The 19830-nt window shown below is 38.1% G+C and overlaps 1 long non-coding RNA gene across 1 annotated transcript in view; it reads left to right on the top strand.

Annotated features, from left to right (window-relative positions):
- The window catches only part of LOC139967839 (uncharacterized), a 37603-nt gene extending 27759 nt beyond the window's left edge, over positions 1-9844 (top strand). Inside the window, exon 3 of the long non-coding RNA XR_011793161.1 lies at positions 7773-9844. This is a non-coding gene — a long non-coding RNA (uncharacterized lncRNA). The remainder of the gene's footprint in view (positions 1-7772) is intronic.
- Positions 9845-19830: the final 9986 nt, after the last annotated feature.

Here is a 19830-nt window from a genome sequence, read left to right on the forward strand (position 1 = left end):
AAAAAAAATGAATTTCACGCGGTTTCCTGTTGTAACGTCAGTTTTACATTGTCTAACTATTTTTTTCTCGTAAGTATACTCGTAAAGTACTCGTCCTGATCGAGTACCAAGTTCTTTAAATTGAGTACAATCACGAGTACTCCCGAGCACTGGATGTCGAGTACGATGATTGCTTTATATATCATCCGAGTACATTTCATCGAATGCGAGTACCGTGTACTCGGCTACAAAGGTCTTCAGTAGAACTCGATTACAGAAATACTTTTCGAGTACTAAACCACTGTTACAACTACTGGCTGCAAGTTATAGGTGAAAGTGAATGCTTCATTGTGTATTCTTTGCTGAAAAATTCATATACATAATATGTGCGCCCCTTTCACTATTTTTTTCAACAAAATCTATCGACATATTGGTTTGATTAAAGTAACTATACATTATAGGCCTATCATAACTTTTAACATAATTTTTTTTCCTTCAGATTTTGCCGTTACTTTCATCACCGTATATTAAATCTGAATTTGATAAATAGACGGCTTATACCGTATTTTCTATTGACTTGTGTTAATGATTCGGAATGCTATACTCTATGCACGTATTTCAGTAATACTTTTTGGTGTTGATATACTGCCGTACGAATTGCCTAATTATGAAACGGTGAGATGCTCTTCAAATTCCTCCGTCAAGCTGTATACTGTCCACGTATTAAATAGAACAGCTTATTAAAGTTATCTCACGAGGAATGAAGGACGCGCTGGAAAATGGAAACACATAAATCATTTATTACCATGGCAATGCTCTAACTGTCGGCCCGTGAGCGATTTTATATAGAGGTATGAAGTTGGAAATAACAGAGAATGGAATATAACCAGCAAATGTTTTCCTTGATATCTTATCAACCATACAAACGCTGCTAAAACTGATTGGCGAACATGCATAGAATTCTTATGTTTTCTTCATATTCCCAGGATAATTTTATGGAAGGCGGAATGGTATATAAATACCCGTGCGGTTGATGTTGTGACCATTATTTCTACAGGTATGAGAATCGTCAAGGTTGCATTAAAGTGGGTAGCTATGTGCTAACTTTAAGTACATATGCAGACGTGTGCATGATTGCCACTTGTATCCACACTTTTGTCAAGTTTTATTCTCTCCAGTTTGGTACAGCCTGCGAATTGTTATAATTATCTGCGAATTATAGCAAATGTTGACCAAACGTTTTATATAGGTAGCCTATACGGCCTACATCTGATATGAAAAGATAATAGCGGTTTACATTAAGCAACACCCTATCTAACCACATTGAACGCACTCACGTATATTCTCTCACTTACACTTGAGAATCGGTTATGCAAATACGCAACACACAATATGAGCAACACGTTGATATACAATATATGCGTCTTTTCACACACGTAGTGCCAGGCATATATCGTGTATCAGATGTAACGCCGGAGAATTAGCACCGGTCACTCCTTACTACGGCCACGCATGCACGCCGGTAAATTGACCTGCCAAACTAGTCATTCTCAGCTGTCAGCCTTCACAATCACAAATAATTTGCTGCGGTCAAGTTGACCCAAATATTGACCAATAGGCAAATCATCTCAGAGGCGCGAGGGTCTTCTGAGTGAAAACGCAATGACATAAAGGATGGATTTGTTGATATCGAATTCGCCGGCAAGAAACCGGCAAGTTCAAGGACAATACAAGCGGTGAATCACGTTCAAAAATGCCGAGCAGATAGCGTTTGAGAACGGGAGCGTTTTACCGGTGGTTGATGGTTGTGAAAGTAAACCGATGCATTTCACGGACTGCAGGGGAAAAGGAGGACTTGCAAACACTGGGTGTTTGTAACCATTGATTTCAAATTATTTTCTTTATATAGGTCTATGTATGGATTTAAGCTAGCCTATGTTTATTTTCCTCTACATGCTAGATCGCACTACGACTATACAATACGACTTGAAACCAGACAAAAATGAACATATTTATATAAACTGATTCGTTTTTGATTGCAAAGCTCCAGTCGAAAACATCCTGACGTAATGTTGATATAAACCGTATAGTAAATTTTGCAAATTCCATATAGATCTATACTAATAACTCTGATGATGAATTTAAAATGGAATCTTGATTGACCGAGTAGCTAAATTAAAATCACAATGAACAATTTTAAAAAGCCTGAATCCCCAATTAGGAATCTTTCAATTATGATAGTAAATAGATACGGAACGTTGGTTTTGCAAAGAAAGTCCATCACAGAAAAGTAAAAAAATAAATCAGAAATGCTTTCTTCCACGTTGTTTCAATTAGGAGTTCAAAAAGAAAGTACATTATGGGATGGTCGTCCAACAAACAACCACCAACTCAAACCTTCACTCCATCCCATGCCCACCCCCTTCCCTCAGCCAGAGTGAGCTCTTAGCTGTACAATCCGTTAAAATACAATTTTTGTTTCCTACAAATTTAATGTATACATTTTTTAAATAATCTATCGTTAGTCTTCGTCGGTTCTGCAGCTTATTGTGCTAATGCGGGACGAAGAAACCGGTAGGAAGTTACGCATAGCAACGCTTTATTTTCCGGCAATGTATTAGGCGGTTGGTTTCAAGACCATGATATACAGACCATTTTCACGGTATATAATAAATATGTAGGCTAGTATATTTATACTGGTGTATGTATAGCACAGCATTCATATGTTCATATATGTGCTGGCACAAGCCGGAAAAAACAACAACATTCGGCCCATATCACCCATAGCGTGCGAGTGGATGTAATGAGCGGTTATAAACATGTTATGCACCAATTGTAATATATCCAGGCCGACTCACACACACACGTGGTGTGAGTCGGTCATGCATGTGAACATTCTGAGTGGCTGTTTCAGGCTTCATCATTATCATACTCCAATCTAGATATGTTAATCGCTCAGTATTGATGCTAAATGTCTATCTGTAGTGATCGTAAACTAGTAACACGCAGTCTTTCCCGGGGCACAACTAAGTCGTGATATGTACGCGATTCTATCGCATAAACTTGATCAAGTCGTTTTTATAATTCAACAGTCCAGACGCTTATCATGTATAGTCTTTTCCTTTTGTCATTATAGCCTCTGAAGAAGATCCTGCTAGGATCGAAACGTCAGGCCAACTTTCTTTTACACAAGTTCTTTTCCTGTTATTATTTGGGACTTGAAAGGCTGTCGTATCCTATAAGAGTTTGCCCTAAAAGGGAAAACCAATGACTTCCCTTCCCCTTCCATGCATGAACTCATAGCAGAAATAATAGTAATAACAATAATATTTAAATGCAGCAAAAGGAATATACATTAATGAGGGAAAAAAATGAGAAACTATACCGGTAGAGAACACATTTATAATGTTAGCTTATAACCATTAAGTCACGACAATAGGAATGCGTAACCTGTCACCGAATGTGACAGAGTGGGGAAAGCATTGTTCCACACACCCCGCCCCTCTGTCAGTCCTCCTGTACACAAAACGTATAGAGACAAAAAATATCACGCAGAAACACTACGGTATACTCGGACTGAATAACAATAAGAAATATCCCTATTTGTTAACTCGAGTCGGAGACCCTTAACTAATTATTTGTGACAGAATCTATGACTTTCGTCGCCCTTATATATTATTTCATTTCTTTTTTCACATTCTCATTTATTTCTCGTATTAATCTCGTCATGAATACAAAATGCAAAATCACTGCCCTCACTTAAAGCAAAACCTGACCTTGACTCCCCCCCCCCCCCTTTATGATTGACATACACTGTTAGCATTAACGGGAGGTTACGTGGCCATGGTTACAAGCAGACGCATTTTTCGGGTGTGGCTGACTCGTACGTGCTATACGTTTAAACCGATACAGTTGAGTAAGCGCTGTCATGCATGCATGCGCTGCTATATAACGGCATGTTACTTCCCCACAAGGACAAACGTTATTGTTTAGTAGTATATTCTCCTCTATCTTGTAAGTCAACGCAGAAGAGATAATCTTGTTGATAACGTAAGAGATACCGACAGCATGTATACACAAACGTACCATTCAATATCGTGACCTAGAAATATTGAACAGATCTACCGTCCGTGTTACTCTCTGTAAAGCTTTTAACTCTTTACACAGCTAAACTAACATCGCTTGACGGTCAGTGATATAGCATTCAAAATATACATAACTGAACTACTGTGAAATCAGGTTGCTAACTGTAGTATTGATTTTACGGATAATAAGGAGACTATATAACCTTGAATGATCACGTTGAAGTCAATTAAGTAGGTTAAAGTAAGAGATGTTTGCCCTCCAGCAGTGAATGTTGCAACCTTTAAGGGTTGCACTTACGGATATAGTTAAAAAGGTTACATGCAAACGTGGGTCTTCTTTATATAGATCTATTAGCATATCATGTAACTAGGCAAAACTTTCGCTAAATTAGTGCCCGGTATTTGTGGAAGATTGGGGGAAAAATGTAATCACTGAGTATGAAACATTCCTCACGTGATTATCATTGCTAACTTATCTACGTTATAAAAGGAATATGGAGTTGATCCTGTTTATTTCCGGTAATTCTATATGACACTTTGATGAAGTGCATTGAAAGGAGCTTTATATATAGGGCCCTAACCAAACTGACCAAATTCAGAACTTTCAATTTCAAATATATATTTTAAAAGAAGAAAGAAGATGATGATGAGAAGGAGTAATACTCGGTAACATAGTTATTTTCCACCACGTCGGATTCGAATATTGTCCGTTTCAAAAGTGTTCATTTTATTATTCGATGTATAAGGTTCGTGACTTGCAGCTCTTGCTTATCAGTCAACAATCTATAGGAGAAATATACAAATTTATTCCCTCATTGTTGCATTTTGCGTTGTCCTTTAAAAGTGTTTGACTCCAAACACGTTGTGTAATCACAAATAGTTGGATACACCCCTAATTCTAAATTAATTTTACAATCATCATTATCGAGTTATTGTTCAATCCAATCCAGCAAAAAGTTGTGTCCCACAAATTTAACGATGATTGGTTGTTACATGCATTAATGTCACTACCTCATTTTATTATTTCTCGCGGTACGTGTAGGCTATATGGTGAACCAAGGTAACATCTTATAATATGTATAAGAGATTATATGTTTGCCGGTTAAAAGAAAACTCTTCCTTTACAGTCCAATATTACATATCTTGAAATATTCATTACCAGGAGTGCAGCTTCCAATTTAAAATTTATAAACTATTTTGAATAGTTTTAATTTGTGCTAGTACAATTAATAATTATTTCCAAGAAATTACAATTTCAAATATATCTATATATATATATATATATAACAAAAAGGAGCTCTGTGGTTGATACAAAATTAAAATTGATATTATGCCAGGATCAACAACCCACTTAACTCGTAAACAAACAATCTGATATTTGCGAAGGGCATATTGCAATAATAACAACTCGTAGGGCTTACTTCTATTTCCTTCTGCACTAGGCATTATATATATATATATATATATATATATATATATATATATATATATATATATACATAGGATCATATATATATATACATAGGATCAAACATTTAACATAGTGCCGGGCTTTCATGCATACGCGAATAGGGTATGATACAAATATAATATGTTGTGTGTTAACAGATCAATGCATGGACGGTATATACCACTTAATGATATGTTGTAAATCAACACACCTTTTAGCACTCGGTTAAATGGTCGCCGCGTGAATGCAATTCGCGGCATTGAATGAACTTTAGAAGTTCACAACACTTTCAACTTTCAAGGCTGCTGTATAGGCCTTTACTCTACATATACGTTGTATAACAGTCACGTGACTTGTAAACAACACGCGATGGTGAGTGATTGAAGTTCACGAGTCCGTTACATTTAAGTTGCTTGTTGCGTTCAATTTGTCGCAATCTGCAGTGATACCAAACTCGACCTATATATAAAAGAAAATGAATGGTCCCTCTTAGTATACTCTATCAGTATAAGTCCGTGATAAAATCGCACAACAACCGCGAAATTATAAGAGGAAAACTTTCAAGGTTTCCAAATTAACAAAGAAAATAAGCTATATTACATTCAAATTTATAGCACATAAAATTTGTGTAACCGAATAATAATTCACAATTTTTGAGAAGTCAATTAGTTAATACTTTAACACCACAGCTATATGTATCCCGCCATGATGCATTATTATTCGTTTGAAAATCTTAACAAGTGGATGAAGCCAGGGAACTACAGAGCCGGTGCCGGGCTTTTTTTCGGGAGCGGAGAGATATGGACGGGGCCTGGAAAATATGGGATATATGAAGAGTGAAAATAGGCATGTACTTTTCCCGGGCCCGCATGGCTCTCGACGCCTCTATCTACCTCTAACCCAACCAAAAAAGAAAGTCCCCTTCCCCCTATAATGGTCTGCTCCAGCTAAATGGGAATGAAGAGTAATTGAAACACATCAACGAGGTTTGGTGACATATTGAAGACATGTTGTGGGCTATAATAATATGCAATATAGCGCACTATTGCTGGCACCTGTATATAGACTGCTACATATACAAACAAGTACATCATAACACGAATCACAGTGCGGAGAGACCCACTGAGTATCTCAGTTGTAACCTGCTGTCATAACTCACCGTATATAGTTTTGATGGGCAATTTTATTTTGATAACCTGTCCGGGTTAAAATTTACCAATGGTCATTTGTGCGTGTATATGGAAGCAATTGGTTTGAAATCAAGCGGATCAGAATATGAAAAGACAAATTTGCTTCTGCAATTATTTCCAAAGCCGTCGTCATTGTTGGGCATTAAATTATTATAAATGGTTGAGATATAATTGTTTAGTATTCGTTTTACTGTCTGCGTTATTTAACGTACAATTTTAGTGTAGTGTGGGAGAATGAATTGCATCAATTTGGTTCAATTGTGCCACGTGACAATTCTTCATGCAACCTTTTTATAGTGTATTCACGCCTGTAAATTGTATTGGCATACGAATGCAGAGCACACTGTGGGTATGTTCTTGTTTGTGTGATTGATCATATGAATTTATGAAGGCTTTAATGCAGGTGAAACGTCACATCACATACCACGTGATTCACTATACAAAACCTCCCGGAAATCGCTGCTGCAAATCTGTAGCGACTACTCTCTTAGGCTTTGCCATTTTCGATAACGGGTGCCGCTTTTCTTCGGTTGGTCCAAGGTCTAAACAAAAAATACAAAGTAAAGAAAAGAAAGAAAATGAAAAGAAAGAAAAATAAATAAATTAAAGTATACATTCCAGTCTGAGTGTTAAATATTGGTGGAACATATGCTATATAAGAACATGAATGTTAAAGTATTTTTTTATTTTATTTGTCCGTATATATAGGCCTACATAGCCGATCTACATGACTTTATGGACGAGTATACGAGATGTCTCCATGATCCATTTATTACTCTTGAGCAGCTGTAAAATGTTGTCACGCAAGCAGTTGGTCTTTTAGATCGAACGATATATGAATGAGTGTTCATCATAAAAAATATGTATAAACTTGGCGTACGGTGTGAACTCTTAACATAGTAAAAGGTATATCCTATTGTTTCACCTTTTTTTCATTGTCAAAACTTTCATAAATTTAGTATAACCTAATTTCGTCAATTCTTGCGCGATATCGGAGAATTAATGAAACAGATGACTTTTCCACTCATGCACTCTTTAATTAAGTTTTTCCATATTTTTTCATCACAGATTGTGTCGAAATTAACTCAAGCCATAACTACTTCGAGTCATTATTAGTCGCCACATTTGTGTAAAGCTAAGAAGTTTGCTGATGACACCAAATTGTATTCGGAGGTCTCTTCCAAAAGCGATTCTGAGAAATTTCAAGCGGATTTGGATAAGATTTTTTCCTGGTCTCAGGGGTGGCAAATGCTTTTTAATATTGTTAAATGTAAGGTAATGCACATTGGTAGTAGTAACCAAAAGTTTACATACAATCTTAGTGGTGTGGAGTTACAGGAGGTCTCTGTTGAAAGAGACCTATAGGTATCTACATTGACTCATCTCAGCAACCTTCTAAACATTGTCTTGAAGCTGCTAAAAGAGGTAATAGGGTTTTAGGTATATATGATCAAGAGGAACTTCAGTTTTCTGAAAGAGGACATCGTAGTTAGGCTTTATAAGCAGTTGGTTAGGCCTCATCTGGAGTATGCTGTGCAGGCTTGGAACCCTTACTTTGCTAAGGATAAGGAAGTACTTGAAAAGGTCCAGAGGAGGGCTACTAGGATGATTAGTTCCTTAAAGAGGGTTCCTTATTATAGGCGGTAACAACTGTTAAATCTCACCACACTGGAGCTTAGGAGGTTACGTGGGGACTTGATCCAGGTTTTCAAGATTGTGTATGGTTTTGACAATTTATCCTTTACCGACTTTTTCTTGTTTGCTAACAGTAGTCGTACTAGAGGTCGTTGTCTTAAACTCCAAAAGTCGCATAGTAGGATTAATATTCGGCATAACTTTTTTCTAATAGGGTTGTGAATGAGTGGAATGGTTTGTCTGAGAAAGTTGTACTTGCAAGTAGTGTCAATGGGTTTAAGAATGCTTTGGACAAGCACTTTAAGCATTGTAATCGGGTCTGAGTGTTTGTGTCTTCAGTTTTTTCCCCTCTCGCTATAGGGTCCTTGATGGGGACTTAAGTGTCCCTCCTGATCCTTTTTTCTACTAAACTAAACTAAACTAAACATTGAAATAACTGAGCGAGTTGGTGCCTATCGTCACCACGACGAAGAAGGTATGACGTGGGCTTATACCAAAGGTCATATATATATATATATATATATATATAATACCGCCATAATTAAAACTCAGTTTACATTGGACCAATTAACCAACTCTTCCCGCCTGGAATTGTTCTCAGCCTGCAAGAATATAACTGGATGTATTAAAATTAAAACTATAAACGTACGCATTGTTACCGCCATGTCGTGTATGCGTAATTACGAGTAGGCCAGCTTTGGTGACCATAATGCACTGGCCGCTCTCCGTCCTAAATATGATGTTCCTGACGTACTCTAACACGTTTGTGTGTACACAGGTATAGGTTACACAGAGTTTATACACACCACAAGGAAGCTGAAATGCCACAGCCATTCCTGGCTAACAGATTTATGCTATATGCATATACACATTGTATCGATATCTATAAACATGGGCATATGCCATTACGTAGGCCCATCTTTGATGTTGTGAATCTCGTATACACCAGAGAGCGAGGTTTAACCACGGTTTATTTGCTATAGGACTGAATGACAACTCGTACACGTACACACACGACACAGCCTGTATATAGTTAACTATAGTGGAGTTCCCTTCCTTGACGATTTCCGACCCTAACCATTCACCATTTCCCCTTCCCTCTCCCCCCCCCCTGACCCCTTCCCTCTCCAATGTATGAAGTCGTAAATTATTTTCTAGGCCCATCTCCAAGGGAAATAATTTATTTACCGTATACGTATATAAGGTTTAATGTGTCGAGTGTAAATCCTTTATTAATTTATTTCGTGATTTGCATACATTCAATATCATTAAATATAATTTGCCTTTCAATTTCAAACTACATGTATGTAAACCAATTAGTAATCTATGTCAGAGACATTGTTCTGTGCCACGTCAATAAAATAAAAGTCCGAAGGTGTACAGTAGAAACAGCTGTTTTGTAAACAAATATGGACTACATATTGTTCGGGAGCATAGTATGTAAGCCTATGTGAGAAGAATTGCTCATGGAGTTATAACAACTTGATTACGTGCAAACTGCAAGTATGATTTGACCCCTGACCTCTCACGGGTTCCTTGCGAAAATAAAAGCGATGTTGAATGAGCGTGTCTTGGGTGGAAGCCAGAAATTGTTCTCTTGTCTATTGTAAACAACATAATAATATTGGACCTTGTTTCAACTCACGAACTAGCACTGCGTTTATTATGTGTAGGTCTGTGTAGTGACTGGTTGTATTCGTGCATGTATGTAGGCCTAAAATGATATAGCCTTTATTACCAGATGCGTCAGGCTGTCATCTTACAAAGACACGACGAAACCGTTACTCCATTAGTTTTTGTATGCATCCCGTTACTTGCGTAATCTTATATCTTAGTATATCCTTATATTCCTAGAAAATCTATGTTATAAAACATCACATGTTAAGGAAATGTTTACCGATGCTGAAGAGAATTCGGGTTAGACTTTTAGTCTGAAGTTACGTCACAATGAGTATTGACAGCTATAACAGTATCCCACATGCTGCTCTACTCCACTAACCTTCGTGTTATCAAAATCCATATTTACAATCACGTGATGTAAACGCGGATGTAATTGGATGAATTTCATATCCCATAACACGTATAGGGACCTACATTAAAGCTCAATAGCGAGATTATTTGGTAAATCTGTAGATCTGTCGATGCAAAACTGTTCATTCTGTTCATTCCCGACTACCCACGCCCCCCCCCCCCCTTCACAGGTCCTTCCTCTATCAAATAATCATCATGATAAAGGCCCTAAGTAGCACCCGTATGTTAAATAAATAAGTCTTTCTTAATTTAACTTGTCACGTGTTAAACTATATTTATGACTGACATCAATTCCGGAACCAAACAGTAGCAAACTTGGAGATTTCTAGACGTGAGTCGGCCCCTGGGCCCCGTCGGAGCGTCGCCTCTGGGACCCATCAGGGCCCTAAGCGTGGGCCCTGGAACCCACCAGATAGAGGCTTTGTTTCATAATTGTTATTAATATTTTTTTTAAGTATAGCACACACACATACACCCACTATAAAGATTAGCGATGAAGCATCCTGAACTTTGCTGACACGGTTGTAATCAAAATATGATAATAAAAATATACATAGGCCTCTGGACTGGCTGATATTCAGGTGAATCGAAGTTGCTGTTGCTATGCCTGTATGCGTGCAACGTAGCGATCGAAAGCAAAAACACTTAACCAAGCCGGGCTCTGTTATACGCTACTGTTGCAATGACTGCTAGGTTTTTGCACCCGGAAAACTTAATTGATAACTCCTACTTCATCGCTACCTATTTATAACCTGTAATAAGTAACCAACGACGGGAGACTATACACAAACCAATCACAATAGATGTCGGTGTCAAGTCGGTGTCCTTCTGTTTACATCAGAGGTGTTTTCTTGAGAAAAAAGTTATGCATTTTAAGTGACACCTCTCCTATACACCCCCAACCCACCTCTACCCCATCACACCGCACCCCACGCCACCCCATCCCTGTTGTAGTATAGTGACATACTGTATACTGTCTAGCTATACGTAAAGCTATACGCAATTTAAACATAGGCCTATTTCGTAAACATGATGTCATTCTTCTAGTGGCAGCTGATTCTCTTAGAGCCTGTTATCATGTGCGTATGCCCCCAACCCCCCCCCCCCCACCCCCCTCCAACTCTCCCAGGCCAGGTGTGCAACAATATTACTGTTTAACTTCTCTACGGAATAGAGCTACCGTGGTTTGGGTTAGAAGATAGATTTCTAGCCTTTTATTAGTGCACTGTGGGAAGTGAGCTTATTAACGTTGACTGAGGGCAACATTATAATTTTGTATGTTTTGTTCAGGCTGTTTTGCACAGTATCTGCGCGACCATTTCAGCAGTAGATGTGTTATGCTAAAACCATGGACTATGACCTTAGATTATGTTCACATTCTCAAAGTCAATATGTCACGTCTTATTTTGTTGAAACGCTATACAACCCCGGTCATATGCTGTTCACAAATTCGAGTGGGAATAGCATAAACATCCCCAAAAAGCAACACAACCTTCCATGTGTACATGGATTTTAATGATGTTACGTGTCAACAATAAACATTATCAAGCATGATGACCGTGCAAGAAGTTTCAGTTTTGAAATACCGCTCGATAACAAGAGTGCGTCACATCATCTGTTCAACTAACACACACGTATACACGTACAAATACACGTACAAAGTCACCATCAACACGCAAACAATATGAGGTTTGGCCCTGATTGTCAAGGAATAAAACATGGAGTGTAGCTGAAATTGAGTGGGTGTGATGTGGGGGAGAACCATATGCAAGTGTTGAAGAGCTGCAAGAAATAGAGCAGCTATATATGCTCTCAAATGTTCGATGCCCTCTGCATGACATTTGCCATGTCTGAGAAAAAAAGCGCCAGCTTGCATTACACATTATGTCGCTTATTACACTTATTACACATTATAACACTTATTACACATTATTACACTTGATGTCGCTCTTATTTTGCTGTCCCTACCCCCCCCCCCCCCCACCTAATTCCAGCATGCCTGTCGACGCCAAGTCCCCTTCATTTAACAACACGCGCGCGCAAACAAAAATGAAGGCTTTTGTATCATGCAAATTGTACCTTAGTTACTAAATGATTGAACTGACAGCAGCATTTTGCATCTTATTCCTTTTACCCCAAAACATTATCAAAGGGGATCAAAGGGGAGGGGACACCAGCCAACATTTGTGCGCCTGACCACCCACCCCCCACCCTCCAATTCAATATCTTGCTACTAGCTTGCATACCCTCCCTCACACACAATCACACACATATTTCTCACCTCATCCCCACCATAAGCACATAAACAAAAGCACAATAGAGATGGTTTTTTAGGGACATTCTAGGGAACAGACTATAAACTAAACATAATTGTGTCCCTTACAATAGCTTAGTTTAGGTAGGTCGGCGGTTTGACACAGTCAAAAGTAATTTGGAAAAATGTCAAAAAGTTTCTACCTTTGGAGTATTTTTGTGGAGTGAAACTTAACTAAACAGTCCATGGATCTATAGGTTGTTATGTCGAGATTTTGCTGTCAATCAGAGTCGATAAAATTGACCACAAGCAACTCAGCCTAAGCTGCTCTTAATACTCATATTGGAGTATGTAGTTTTATTGAACATGTGAACGCGGTTTCAAGCAAAACTCACACACAAGTTACTTATATTTACACTCATAATTATATGGTGGAAGTCGATAGAAAAGGGTTTTGCTTGTTTTCTCATTTTTGAAGGGTTCATACTATACAGGAAAAGCATGAATACAACTATGTGCTATCACTATCAATGTATATTTAATACATTATAAATAACATGTAAATTTAGTAAACTTCGAAATATGGTAAGAAATGGCAAACATCGGAGGCTGGTCGAAGTTTTCAATGGCCTAAAACTTGACATTGTGTTCCGCTAAATTAAACTTATAATACTGAAATAGCGCATACTGTCCAGGCGTTCAAATTATCGTTGGCCTACTTTCATTTAGGAAATGGAAATATCAGGCTACGGCCTTGTACTTGGCATCAGTTAGCTTAATCACATATAAAATATTTTGTTAACATATTGTACATGTATATAGCTATTAAACTAGAACTTAGGTGTAAGGATTAACATGGTCATAATAACATGACTAGCAGCTTAGCAGCCAGGCTTAACACCATATATTTATCTGCCTCAAAACTCCTATATGAGACCTATAATTATCTAAAAAACACTATAAAAAACTATCACGAGAGGCATTGCTAACCAAACTGAATCCGCAATTAATTTACATATAGTGTTATATTGCTTGTACTCTATAAAAAAAAAACATGTATTACTATAAAAATATGAATACTAATAAACTGGAATGTGGATTAGCGAATGCTGCTACATGTTTGTGCTCCCTGTATAAGATGAATGAGTCATTATGAGCCTGATAGGCCTAGCGTTAACACGAGTCTGTCACTTAACTTGGGGGGGGGGGACATTTGATATTGTGTCTCCCTCCCTTCAGAAAGTGGAGGGGGCGTGTCCTCTTGCCCCTCCCCTTGTCTGACGCCCCTGGTGGGCAGCAGTTTATTAATCACGAAAATCGTTTCTTTCACTTCAATGTATGTGTGGAAGGATGGATGGATAGGTGCGGAGGTATACGTGGTGTGTATGTAAGGGTTACCGGCAACTATAACATAGCCTGTAATACTATATGAGTGTCGTGACAGACTTGTCATATGCTGTCTTTCGTAACTACGGAAACAAGAGGTAATTACATGTAACCGATATAGCAAAGTCTACTTCAAGCTCAGGCCAGTGTCTAATTTACCGGTGAAAGTACTTTTTTTACCAAGGTCAGCGAATATGCAATTATTTGGTTCACCTATGAGTGCTGTGGCTATGAGTTAATTGGATAAACACTTATGGTTACTTAAAGAATCCATACTGAATGAACTGTTGTTGCGTGCTTATAATTGCAGTATCATTAAGATCATTAAGATCACAATTACTGCCACATGATTTACCGACAGAAGCATTGCCCACGAGAGTCGGGCGGGGCGGGGGGGGGGGTGTTGCCGCCAAAAAATTGCCGAATCAATTTGGTTTCAGAAAATAAGTCACGCCTGCCCCCCCCCCTTAGAAAGGTATTGGGCTCCTAACAACAGACGTTAATAGCTACGCCCCCCATTAGCCACATGACCTATAACTAAAATGAAACTGCGTTGAAGTCAATGACCCGGCAGTATATATTCGGAACAATAACATACTACATACATATAGTATAGGATGACTAAGACATGAGTAAACGTATTGTTAAACGCGAAAACATATATTAATTGTTTTGATTTGTGCTGTTCTTTTATTAAAAGGATACTAATACAACCTGAGACAAACTTTGTGGGACACATTATGTTTTATTTTGGAGTATTATATAGCTAATAGTTCATAACTATCTGATAAGGACCAGCCATATTGTTTTGAACGTTAAATTGAAATTATCCAACAATTGTATGCATCACGTGACCTAACCAGAATAATATAAAGATCAGAAACCCAACGCAACAAACAACTTGTACAAAATTCTTTTAAAAATATATCCAGCAACTTTGCTCCTCGTTTGCTTGAGGTTTTTTTCTTTACTTTTTGAATGGGGGGACGGGGAGGGGATTTTTCTTTTATTTTCTGTTTTTTTTTTACCTCATAAAACTTGGCAGGTGAGGATGTTTTCCGGGTAAACCTTGTCTTTCCTTTATTCCTTTACCGTTGGTAAATGGTACGGGTATATCACCAGCTATTTGAAACTCAATGTTGAAATACTAAACATACGTACGGGTTGTTTTGCGGAAACGCATAACAACAGAAATGACTATCACTATAGGAAACGAGAGCGATGAGTATAGTGTTTCGAATGCCCTGTATAAAGAACGTTGAATTAAAACGTGACTTCTTCCACGCCACACAAATCGATGTATGGTTTGAACACACCGCATAATGACCCCATCAGGTTATAAACACGATGAACTTGAATGTAATTCTAGTGACACATTGTGAACATTAAAGCAGCATGGTCAATGAACACAAGATGAGTGAACATATGAAAACTATACCGCCATATTGTGAACATTCAAGTATAGTATGGTAATAATAAGCCGAATTCCTTTCATGATTTTAAAATGGAGGAGGTATGGACCTGAGGTCGTTGAAGCCGACTCCTATGTAAGCAGCCAGGGTTCCTCACCCAGAAATGGTGCATTCCCATGAGTTTTATGCTACAGGTCATTACGTCAGGTTATATATTGTGTTTTCGTATAGGGATCCCTTTGGATCCGTGCCTGCGTTCGAACCTCCAGTGGAGTTTCAGTAATCTTGAGTGTTGGTTGTAAACGATTGAAATATAAAGAAACATACAAGAAAACAATTTCAGTTCAATTGCCCGCATAACAGCGTTTATAAATTTTGTTGTAAAAAAAAAGAACTTGATGCATTCAGAAAATATCACCATATTAGAGAAGAATTGATTTATCAGCGAGACGAATTGCTATACTCATGATTCAGCTTTTTCTTCTTGAAATAGCAGAACATTTCCAGTAAGTTTGGTAAGCAATCAGGTTCATCCAGCTATAGATGATTCTTTTCATAGAATTCCCGGATGCTATACAGCTATATGTAGGCTATATAGCAACCATATATAAGCTCATAAAAATAAACTACAGCTTCTATTCAAGAGTGATCGATGTATAGGCTATCAGTGAAGAAGAAATGACATCCATTGAAAGGATATATAAATGCAGATTTACAAGTAATATATGGCTATAAATTTATATTCATATTTATAATTAGAGATTTGTATATTACACGATGCGATTGACCATTCCGACTGCCTTTCTCCGTCCCCACCCCCCCCCCCCGTGGCACGCTCTCGATTTCGCTCTCCCTCGAGCAACATAATTATACAGCATTCCAGTTCTTGTAAATTGCACTGTGACGTTGATTTGGTCAGAATGAGTTGAAAAATTAATTTAGAAGTCGACGTCACATTGGTTATGGTTTAGCATAGGCTCACTATTGAACAGTACAGTTACATAATTGTACAATTCCGTTCGTAGTCAACCAAGCTAGTGTACCGTACGAGACTTGTCGAATTTAATTATCCGTCAGCTGGTCAACGCGCGATAAATACAAAGCATGCTCGCAAATTAGGTTGGCTAAGTGAACTCGATAGAATTCAAAACCAACGATAGGCCTATCACAAATTTGTCATATTTTTTTATTTTTGGTGAATTTTGGTGGCCCCTGCAAGAGGAGAGCGGATCGGGTGTTACTGATCGTATGTTTTTTTTAAAATTTACTTTCCAGTATACTCGAGACTGAAAATCCCTTTACAATATATAGCCTAAATATGTTCCCCATTCCTCTACGATAGTGAAGAGAAGGTCGCATACTTTCCCCAATTTTCTTACTGGTTGCTTCCATGGCGGTTCTGCACGACGTATATACGTGACGAAAATGTAGTAAAAAAAAATTCATAATCGAAAGAAAGTTTGGAATCGAAAGTAATTATAAATTTCTGTTTTATTAACATTCATTTAGTGAGGAAATCTTGACAAGTGATTAAGTTTAATCCAAGTTTCTATCCTATAATTTTGAGTGATCATCTTTGGGAGTGTATCGTATACGGTATAAGCATATATATACTGCGTTCAAATGCAATGAGGCTGCCACATGTATTCCATATGTCCTTACGGTTGTAAAGGCTACAGACGCACAGGCTGTTCATATTGGCAACTGGCTTGATTGACTAGCAACAATAGTGACTCAGAAAGGATGGTTGGACCACTGATCTTGGGAAGAACGACAGTTCATGCATACATGGGGATTTCACTGATTAACGTTAATTTCTACTAGCCAGATGGCTTTAATTTTTGTATAATTTCTAACAAACTGCCGGATGTCGGTCAAAGTCTGGTGGTTTGCATTCTGTACCAACATTTATTAGTACCTGCGTGTAGCCTATCCTATGGCATGCTGGAGTGCATGGCCGCTGAACCGCAGTGGATCTAGAACACTGTGCCAATCAACGATAAAGGCATAATGATGATGTATGCCACTTTCGACAACGGGAATACCGGAATAGTCCCCCACCCGCCCACTAGTCGGCCGTTGACCACAAAATCTCGTCTCGTGAAAAAAATGAGACGAAATATGTATAGGCCTAACCACTCTCAAATAGTTTTCTACATATAGACACTTACAAAATAATTCTTAGGCGTATACGGTGTAAGACACATATTTTAGTCATCCTTTAATGATGATGATTATGACATCACAGAACCATCGTGTTAAATAAGTTTGCAACTTACGTAACGTGTCTGAACTCTAACAAGTAAAGTAGGGCATGAGACAACACTTAAGTTTGTAGTTTAAACTAAGCCACGTGGTGTCCTGCCAGTCTCTCATAATAACGATCCTTAGTTAAACATTTGTCAATTTGGACATCAGCTTTGCAAACTTTTAACTGTATACTCTAAGTAAATAGTCCGAATGTTTCAACCATGAACTGTTAACCTGAGGACATCTCAGAGAGCGAGGAAAATGATGATAACATGCAACACGTGACCGGGATACTGAGTGAGAATTGTCTGAAACCACGGGGAACTTGAGCCTATGAATGGGATGGGGGTGCTCGGTAAGAGGAGAGGGGTATGACGTGCGATCCAAATGTTGTCATGTCGAATTTTCCTCACGGTTTCTTGCTATTATTCTTCTGTAACTCGGAACCAACCTGATTCATATCAAGTAAATATAGCCTACGGATTGGAGCTCACACCAAATGGTATGATGACTATGATATGTGCTGCAGTAAACTAGCTTTAATCGTCTAATGGATTATTTTGAGGGCCAAAATAATTCCTTATTTGGTCAACATATAAATGTGTTTTGTAAGCTATTCATCCGTTATGAAATGGATGCAAGCCACGGTTAAACCTTGTAGTGAGTAAGTTTTGACGGTTTTCCTTGTGACTATTACGGTATATATGTCACCACCAAACATATATGTCACTTACCTTCAAATATGTACTGAAATATGTTGTAAATTTAAAACAGCTGTCAGGGATCATGTGTACATCACTGTACCGGTGTTACAATGTTTTTGCTTCTTATCTATTAAATATAAATAAATATCTGATTTGAGTCACAACTTGACACTTCAACTTGTTGCACTTTGTTGTATGACAATACATGCCAAAAATAATGTACGATAAGTTTTCATATAGTTCGGAGTAGCTTATCGAAATTCAGTACTGAAATTTCTTGCATGCTAATAGAGTGAACAACACTTCTTCTGATTTATCCTGGTTCCCTAACATTATCATTTCCCCAAAACCGCAGCACCTCCACCCTCTTAGGAAAAACGTGGCAACACTCCGCCAGAATTCTCAGTTCTCAGAAACATTGAGTTGTGACAGGCATTGTAACATGGTAAGGCAGTTATGGTGGATTTTTTTTCGAATTGAAAAGGAGACTTGCAAGCGAATTTCATATTATCACGAGTTGTAATGTAAAGCCTGTGAACTGTAATGTACCTTACCATGGTGGAAAGTAGCCTAATTGAGGAGTTTGAAAAGGGCTTCATTTAGCCATATCACTCAGAATATCACCCTATTCGGTCATGTAGAGACTGCAAAGCAATAATATCACCCCACCCTATCAATCTAACGGTTCATGGAGATTCCACAAGGCATCCAGCAAATAGGTTCACCAAAATGAAAATGTGTTTGTATTGAATTTGAATGTAACTTGACACTAAGCACTGTTCAAGCAACCATTCCCAACCATGCAGGAGATTGAAAATACATGTAAATCCTTATTCTTATGTTGCATGTAATATGTGTTCAATTGGACAGTGTCACCAATGCCTATAAAAAGGAAAAACCAAACGACGTGAAAAGCAATCAAAGTCCATCAGAAAATCAATTTTCACCAAATCGGTAATGACACAAGCTGAAAATACATAATCTTTTCGTGATCGTTATGTATTTCTTCAAATCATCACCGTCACTGACAGCGAGCGCTCCTCAGTCCTGGACGTAGCTTCGTTCTGTTGAAAGGCCAAGTTGCAGGGAATGTAGATCTGATACAATAAGCAGGTCCCTAGATACAGCTACTTTCCTCACAGCTGATCGCGTGTTACATTCTACGTACGTGGTTAGGAGTTCCCCACAACTGCATTTGTTTTGCTTTTCTCGTACGGGGCGTGTCCGTTAAAAAATCCGCGTGGAAAACACATGGCCAACTTCAAAATACTAGCTCATGAATAATGAAGTTAGCTTATTCCCAAACAATGGTAACTTATGTGTTATGATTGGTGGACTATAAATAGACTTCGTAGTTTGGGCGCTATTGACCAATCAACGTTGACTAGCAACTACATGACCCTTGTGTTTTGCATTGGTTGAGATAGCTGTTCGCTGTTCGCTAAGTTAGCTTC

This window comes from Apostichopus japonicus, chromosome 5 (genome assembly GCF_037975245.1).
Source record: "Apostichopus japonicus isolate 1M-3 chromosome 5, ASM3797524v1, whole genome shotgun sequence".
Classification (NCBI taxonomy): Eukaryota; Metazoa; Echinodermata; class Holothuroidea; order Aspidochirotida; family Stichopodidae; genus Apostichopus; species Apostichopus japonicus.